This window comes from Gambusia affinis, linkage group LG05 (assembly GCF_019740435.1).
Source record: "Gambusia affinis linkage group LG05, SWU_Gaff_1.0, whole genome shotgun sequence".
Classification (NCBI taxonomy): Eukaryota; Metazoa; Chordata; class Actinopteri; order Cyprinodontiformes; family Poeciliidae; genus Gambusia; species Gambusia affinis.
The window spans coordinates 23227675-23236834 of NC_057872.1; the positions used below are offsets into that span (position 1 = coordinate 23227675).

Sequence of the window (9160 nt, forward strand, 5' to 3'; positions counted from 1 at the left end):
TTGACCTGTTGTTGTGTCTCTGCTTTGTCTTCTCTCAGCTCCAGTCGGCCATGGCAGATGGCTGCTGGCACTGAGCCCGGTTCTGGTTCTGCTGTTGGTTAGCTCCTGGTAGGGGGGAGTTCTTCCTCTCCACTGTCACAACATGCTTTCTCTGCATGAGGAACTGCTGTAAAGTCAACAACTCAACACAAGCGATTTGCTGTCGCCCCCTGCTGGTCAGGGGGAGTGAATGGTGTAAGTAATGAATCCATACAAGCTGCTGGGTTTTATTTGGTACAAACTTTTTAAACTACTTTATAATTAACTCAAGCTAATGAATTGACAACTTCTGACTAAATTGAAATGACTTTTCATAAAATTCCTTGAAAACAACATTGTTGTGAATTAATGTTATAATTATAAGCTTTTAACCTTTTGAAATCTACTTTTGGGGTTTTGAAATCTACTTTTGGGGTTTTGAACTTTCTTGTATTGGTTGTTGGGGTTTTTGTTTGTTTTATATTGTTTATTGGTGGGGCTCATTTGTTAGTTTGAAAGTTCAATTTTATATATTGTTAATTCACAACAAATGTCATCTCAATGCACTTTGAATTAATGTGAGTTTAATCACATGTACTCCAATTGCTACAGTTGATTATTAAAGTAGTTTAAAAAGTTTGTACTAAATAAAACCCAGCAGCTTGTATGGATTCATTACGTACACCATTAACTCCATCTGACCAGCAGGGGGTGACCGCAAATCGCTTGTGTTGAGTTGTTGACTTTACAGCAGTTCCTCATGCAGAGAAAGCATGTTGTGACAGTGAAGAGGAAGAACTCCCCTCTAGCAGGAACAAACAAACAGCAGAACCAGAATCGGGCTCAGTACCAGCAGCCATCTGCCATGGCCGACTGGAGCTGAGAGAAGACAAAGCAGAGACACAACAACAGGTCAAATGATCAGGAGAACTTTCCATGTTTGTGGAAATCAAAGGAAGAGGGAGAATGGTTAGGTGATGGCAGCATCATGTCAGCCAATGCCCTGTTCCAGGAGGCAACCACAGCTAATCAACGCCAGTCCAGGTGTAGCTTCTGTGAAAAGAAAAATAACTGAGAAAATAAAAACAGTTTAAATAAATAATGTAGTAGAAACAGAAAATAACAAACAGCAGCATAAAAACAGAAGGATACAGTACACTAGTCCAAGCCTTTTCAAAATCAATGCCATAACCCTGGTAATGCTAAAATAATGCAAGAACACATTCTCAAATAAATAAACAAACATTAAATTTTAACATCAACACTGAAGTTGGAAGACATTTTAAATATCAAAAATAAATAAACAAAAACAAAATGAATTATGAAGTCTATAAAGAAAATTGCTCATTTAAAAAAGGGGGGAAAAAATGGCTAGATGTACCAGATCTAAGTACCAGACCGAAGACATATCCAGTTTTTGGTAGAAAGAAAAAAAAAGACAAACTGAAGTCGTTTTGATAAATGTTTTAAGTGCAGCCAGTTTCCTCTGTGGGCCGAGAGGGGGCGAGGAAGGGTGAAATCCAAAACAAAAACAAAATGATCCAGGAGGATTCCTGAAGGACAACAGGACAGGTTTAAGGTCAAGCACTTAACTCAGAATGAACCTTTTCAAAAACGCAACTATCACTTAATTAAATAAGCAGAGTACCTGCAGCATTTCTTGAGGAAGACTGTTGAACCCAATGGTCATCCATTAGCAGGATGGTGATGAGGTTCTTTTCCATCATCATCGGGGCAACGATCCAGGAGGGTTCCTGAAGGACAACAACAGGACGGGTGCAGGTTTAAAGCTTTGACAACTCAATGAAAAGTCACATTTCAAAAGCTCACACGTAAATATCAGACAGCAAAATACCTGCAGCCTTTCTTGAGGAAGACTACTGAGACCGATGGTAGGGTAATTAAGGTTATCCATCAGCAGGGGGAAGGGAGGGTGATGAGGGTCTTCTTCCATCATCTTTGGGGCAATGAGGGCTTCTTCCGTCAGTCGATGGGGGTCCAATGAAGGGCAAAATCCAAGACGAAAAATGAGATGATCCAGGAGGATTCCTGAAGGGAAACAGGACAGAAAGACAAGATGGATGCAAGTTTAAGGTCAAACCTTTTAACAACTCTGAAATCATCACATTTCAAAAACTCAAAAGATCTGTTAAAAAAATAGCAAAATACCTGCCGCATTTCTTGAGGAAGACTTCTGAGCCTGACGGTAGGATCAGTGAGGTCATCCATCAGCGGTGGGGGTGATGGCCTTATCCATCCATCATTGTCGAGAGCAGTCAGAGAGTGGGTGGGCCACTTGAGGACTTTTCCCCCAATGAGTTGTTGCTCTTGTCAGTTTTTGCCATCACTGCAATTGAATCCAAGTTTGGTTGATTAGTTTTCACACTGTTACCTTCCGGTCGGGTTCGTTTTATACCCAAACCCGACCGAAGGTCAACTAACCCCTCACCCGTCGGCAGGGTTCGCTTTTCACCCAAACCCGACCGAAGGGCAACTAACCCCTCACCCGTCGGCAGGGTTCGTTTTTCACCCAAACCCGACCGAAGGGCAACTAACCCCTCACCCGTCGGCAGGGTTCGTTTTTCCACACAAACCCGACCGAAGGGCAACCTACCCCTCACCCGTCGGCAGGGTTCGTTTTTCCACACAAACCCGACCGAAGGGCAACCTACCCATCACCCGTCGGCAGGGTTCGTTTTGCCACACAAACCCGACCGAAGGGCAACCAACCCCTCACCCGTCGGCAGGGTTCGTTTTATACCCAAACCCAACCGAAGGGCAACTAACCCCTCACCCGTCGGCAGGGTTCGTTTTATACCCAAACCCGACCGAAGGGCAACCTGCCCCTGACCCGTCGGCAGGGTTCGTTTTTCACACAAACCCGACCGAAAGGCAACCTGCCCCTGACCCATCGGCAGGGTTCATTTTCACACAAACCCGACCGAAGGGCAACTAACCCCTCACCCGTCAGGAGGGTTTGTTTTCATACACACTCAACCAAAGGGCAACTAACCCTTTATCCGTTGTGACCTTTTGTAACCAAGATCAGAACCACCTTTCAAATAGCCCATTTGGTTTTTCTTTTGTGGAGCAATCCCTTCATTATACAAACTGGTACCAAATTCCTTGAACTCATCCGATGATTTCATAGTCTTTAGGAGTGGCTATGGAAGTACCAAACCACATTTCCTGGCTCTGGATTCACACTCCTACCTTTCACAGTCTGAGGCCATCTGGTATCTTCAGAGTTGTTGTTCCAGCTCAACAAAAACTGTTTGTCGGCTTCTATGTCTTCCCGGTCCATATACCATGTCTTCCCGGTCCATATACCATGTCTTGACAAGGCCTTAAATTCCCAATCATGAGCTCAAAACAATCATCCACCAAAAAAAAAAAAAAACAAAAAAAAAAAACTGCAGTTATCAAACATTGAGTAAAAGCTATGCAAGCTGAAGCAGAGACTCATACTCAAGATGTATGCTGTTACAGTGGATAGGAAAAACTTCCCTTTAACAGAAAGACTTTCCAAAAGAAGTTAGCACTGCACCAATTTAAATGTGTTAAGTAACACAATAAGCCTAGGCAATGCCTCATAATGAACATGCATGTAATGACCATAGAAAGGAAAAGCTTCCCTTTAACAGGAAAACTTTCCAAAATAAGGTTAATACTGGACCAATTATTTAAACTGGTTAAAAGTTAAGCTAAAGCAATGACTTGTACTGAGGATCCCACCTGGTGACAGTGAAGAGGAAAAACTTCCCTTTAACAGGAAGACTTTCAAAATTAGTTAACAAGACACCAATTTAAATTTGTTAAGTTATACAGGTAAGCTTAGGCAATGCTTTATAATGAACATGCATGTAGTGACAGAAAGGAAAAGCTTCCCTTTAACAGGAAGACTCTCCAAAAAACTAACTAAATAAAAACCAATTACCAAACTTTGGCTAAAAGTTATGACAGCTTAAGCAATGCCTCATGTTGAGGATACATGTGGTGACAGTTGAGAGGAAGAACTTCCCTTTAACAGGAATACTTTCAAAAAAAACACTGCACCAATTACGTAAATTAATTAAAATAAGATTAAGCAATGCTTGGAATTGAGGATCCATGTGGTAGCAAAAAATAGAAAAACTTCCCTTTAACAGGAAGACTTTCCAAAATAAGGTTAACACTAGACCAATTATTTAAATTGGTTAATAGTTAAGCTAAAGCAATGACTTGTACTGAATATCCATCTGGTGACAGTGGAGAGGAAAGACTTCCCTTTAACAGGAAGAATTTCCAAAAAAATAATTAAACACTGCACCAATTATTTAAATTTATTAAAAGTAAAGTAAGCTTAAATAAGGCCTCCTACTGAGGATTCAAGTGGTGACCGTGGAGAGGAAAGTTTCCCTTCAACAGGAAGACTTTCCAAAAAGAAGACCTTCCCTTTAACAGGAAGACTTTCCAAAATAAGACCAACACGGAACCACAGTTTAGTAAGCTAAATCAATGCCTCATATTTAGGATGCATGTAGTGACAGTGGAGAGGACAAACTTCCTTTTAACAGGAAGAATCCTCCAGCAGAGCCAGAAGTTGGCTCTGTATAAAAGGCCATCTGTCACTACCCCCGGGGGATTTGAAAGGACAGGATAAAAAGAGAGACAGAAAAAGAAAGAGCTGCTCCAGGAGTGTTTCTATAGGAGAAAAGAGTTAGTTGTAGTAGAAGCTCCTTTGGTGGCTTCATCTATGAGAAAAAAAAAAAGTTATTAGTAACGAAAGGTCTGCCAGTTGCTTAGTCTAAGAGAAAAAAAAATGGGTTAAAAGAAACTTAAACACTGAAGGACAGGCCCCAGGCGATCCTCTCTAGAAGGAAAACATGGAGTTCAGCTGAAAACTTGCAAATAAGAGATGGTAGATTACAGTGTGAACATTACCTCTATAAGCTCTGATCTGCAGCTCCAGGAGATCTTTCCGTTGTTGTCCAGAAGAAATGAAGTCGCACGACGAAATTGCTCGAGGCCACGCGTTGTTTGGCGCAAAAATTAATCGGTTTTCACGTTTAAATTGAACGTAAATTAAATTCGTCTGAGTTATTAAAGTATTAAATTTCAAATTAAATATTAAGTAGGTACAAAAAATAAAAAATAATTATGTATGTTGTAGTATAAAGAGCTCATCTTCACCCAAAAACATATTTGATATTCATTGGGAAGATAATTATTGTATTGCAGCTATGCTAATGTGAACATAGCCACATTAGATTAGCACTGACAAGTAGGTATGTTTTCAAGGTTTATTAGTGATATTTACGAAACGTAAGCTGAATCACTTCCTACAGCCTCTAAACCATCTTTGCCAAATCTTTGGCAGCCATCTTTCTTTCATGCGTTTGCCAAATCTTTGGCAGCCATCTTTCTTTCATGACAACTGACTTTAAGCCAGAAAATTCAGACTGTAAATATCAGATTCTAATTACACCTAAACTTGCACAGGTCACAAGACCACAGCAACTGTTTCAAAAACTAAAATTTAAAGACAGTAGGATTTACAACAGCAGAATCCTTCTCAGCTTATTGACTCTCAGCAGAGAATCAAACCAAACCAGCACACCAAGAGGCCTAGCGTTGGCCTTCAACAGTGTTAACATCAGCAGCGTAGCAAAAACCGCAACAGCTCCTACCCTGAGATGTCTTCTGGACCCGCCATTGGAACAGTTCTTTGACTTAACCAACCTTTGATGAGTTGGGCGGATCCGCCAGGCACCTTGTAGCGATTCCTCAGCTTGAAGGAAGCGATCCTCAACTTCATTGAAGGGAATCCTCAGCTTGATTGTAGTATATCCATAATCGATCAACTGCTAGCGATCCTCAGCTTGATTGTAGTACATCCATAATCGATCAACTGCTAGCTCCAGGTGCCATTACATCTCGTCAGATGTTTCAGGGACGCCAGCAACCAAACAAACCGCCGCTGAGAGGCCATGGCCGGTTCTCTCCTTGTGTGCTGCTCTTTTTAGATACACAAAAATGGCTTCACAAACGTCATCGGTGGAAAACGACAAACAACATAGAATAAGGTTTCCAAAAAATAACTTACCGAATAACCAACGCAGCGACTTCAAACATGGCGCTCCCGCGGCCTACTTGCCATCACTGCGGCCTTCTCGCAGGTCAAGTACAAGACGCCAAACTAGGCCTCGATAAACACCGACACAGTTTCAGTTGGAGCCACAAAAGTTTCAGTCATAAGGCTGGGCGTCCACTTGGATTCCGCATGTTAGGAGATCATAATATATCCTTTTTAATCCAGGTCAAAAGTTTATGAAAATCTGACCAACAGCTTCGTGTCTCCGTGCGACAAAATGCTAGCAGCTCTTTTTTTTTTTTTCTTAAACGCTGACATAGAAGCTGCGCCATATTTATATCCAGCAGGCGCATGCGCGTCACGCTCAAAAATGGCGCCATTCGCCACAGTTGCTAGATTTGATATTTTCCAGTCCAAACACAGGATAAAACTAAACCTGTAAAACCTGCCCAACTGTAAAGAATCTAAACCTCTAATAAAATTCATGTTAATAACTCTATCTGTTTTATTCATAATCTATCCCTAATATATTTTTAAAAATATGTTAGAGAAACAGCTAAATTTTATATTATTTTTTACAATGTAGGACTGATTTTCTTTTTTAGGTTTTCAAAATGTACATTTTTCTAAGAACAAGCTAATACAGCTTTAGAAAAAAATTGAGAAACAGCAAAAATGTACTTACATTTTTAAATATAACTATATCCATAGATTTTAACTCTGCTGCTCCAGTATGTCCTGACTCTTATGGAGAGTGTCAAGTAACAATAACTCATGTAATAATTATTTAAGTTTGTCATTAATTTATTAAAACTCTTCATTCTCCGTAGATCTGTGTCTTTTGATCCGTTTTTAAATAATATGTTTATTGCTTTAAAAAAAAAGTACAATAGTTGTGTAAAATAAACTTTTATTTTTGATTAAATTATGCAAATATAAATCAAGAGATCTTAATTAAATGTTCATCTTTTATTTAATTTAAATGTCAATCATGAATAGTGTCCATTCGATTAATACCATTAATCAAATTAAAACTAATTATCTTTCTTCTATTAAACGGTTAAAACTCAATCAGCACGCAAATGTAAGCGCATCCATGATCTATTTTTGATTTTAAAAACTACAAAAACTGATTGAACTATGTTTAAATATTTGTTTTTACCTTCATCAAAGCATAAATTTCAAACTTTTCTAAGTCTGAAGGGCAAAAGGAGCTTCAAATATGAAAGTTATATGCAGTTGCCGCGCTGAGTTTACAGCAGATAATCTACCTGGTAACTGATGACGTCCTCTCAGCAGAAGCGCCGTGAACACGATGAGGTCAGAGGAACGCATGGAAGGAAATGAACTGTCTTAACTATATAAATGTGTTGTTTGGATTCTTCTCTTGTCCCACTAATAAAACTTAACATTTTTATATTATCAATCTAATTTTATTCGTCGCCAAATATCATGTACATAAGTCTAAATTCTCGAATCAGAAACCTCGCTTTGCAGCCTTTAAAGAGGAATTCAAACAATATATTAGATCTCTTCGATATTCAAAAAATAGAAAAGCTATTAAGACAATGGATATGTGCTCTTACTTTAATATCTTTCTGAGTTAACTTTTCATTTATTTATTTGCTTTTCGATTTGTTTGTGCTTGATATATAACACCCTGGCATAAAAAAAAACAAAACTGTTTTTCACTTCAATTGCGACAGTGATTTTTGTTGAACATTATTTAATTCAATTGTAAAATGCAGTATATTGTTAAAACACAGGTGCATCTCAGTAAATTAGAGAGCAAAAAAGTGCTAATTTAATACAAAAAGATCAACTTTTAATAGATTCATAGTGAATTAAGAGTTTGTTATATTTTTTTGTTTATGTCTTACAGTCACTGAAAAAATAAGAATACAACTCCTTAAAAAAATTACATAATTGAAAAAGAAAAGACTTTTAAACATGGATTAACAGTTTAGCAAAAAAAAAAAAAAAAAAAAAAAAAAAAATCAGTGGCACACAAAGCAGTTAGGGAAAACTACTAGACTCATTGCAAAAGATGAGCTGTTCATTAACATATAAGCATGTTAATGGAAAGCTGAATGGAAGGAAAACGTGCACTTTCCTTGCATCTCAGCAGTCACAGGTTTATCACCTTTATGCCACACTTATTTGATTCAGTAATTGAAGCCAAATTATGTCCATATACAACTTAGTACTTCAACAAACTTTTCAGTAAGTTCTTTATTCGTGTAATATTCTTTCATTAGCTGTAAGTCATAACTGAACATTTTATTTTTATTTGAATTATTGAAAAAGTTTAAATTATATTTTTATCTACCGAGATAAACCTCTACTGGACTTATTATGCCTCCTTGAACCGGTTACAATATTCCTAAGGGCAATAAAACAAACAAAAACTTGTTCATTACAAAAACAATTTTCAGTTAAGATCTTAGTCTGTGAATTTTGAGCCGTCCTAGGGCGTCTTGTCACTTTAAATCCACATAAACTGCTTCTGGCCACGACCTCCAAATCAACGTTTACACTGAAAATACCTGAAAACGGATGCACAATTATAGAACTGTACATCTTTTAAGAGCAGAAGTATTTAGGTTATTTTAATAGAAAGTCAAAACATAAAACTTCTTTTCCAGCAGCCTTTGTACAGGGCATACAGCGGTAAAACCAGCTGACTAAAGGTGCTGGAGATCCACTTAGCTTGCTAGGTGACAGGCTAGGTCCGGCTGGGGTTGCTAGGGAACGGCGCAGTGCTCGTCTAAAGTGACTTGACAATCAACGGCTCGTGTTTTCAGACACCGAAAACCATAAATGTATTAATTTATTTTTCAAAAACAGCGGGGTAGTTTTTCTTAAAGCGTTTGGTCTGTTTCTATAAGCAGCTGAGACCAAAATGAAAGCATAAAAACGTTCAATAATTTTAATTCTGCACGCCAAGTCCCCTTTAAACACTACAATGATGACATCTAGCGGTGAGTCATGAAAACACACTGCTAAAGCGTCACAACCGGTCAAAACGAGTTCATAACATCTCCGTAACCAAACCATCACACTTGTAAA

At 38.5% G+C, this 9160-nt stretch overlaps 1 long non-coding RNA gene across 2 annotated transcripts; it reads right to left on the reverse strand.

Moving 5' to 3' along the window:
• Positions 1–1034: 1034 nt before the first annotated feature.
• Positions 1035–6577, reverse strand: LOC122831299. 2 transcript variants are annotated; one of them, XR_006370669.1, is made up of 5 exons: positions 6104–6577; positions 2188–6010; positions 1874–2067; positions 1667–1772; positions 1035–1571 (listed from the first exon to the last, which is right to left on the reverse strand). It is a non-coding gene; the product is annotated as an uncharacterized LOC122831299 (long non-coding RNA). The 2 variants fall into 2 exon arrangements; XR_006370668.1 differs by having other exon boundaries at positions 2188–6015.
• Between the last annotated feature and the right edge of the window lie 2583 nt (positions 6578–9160).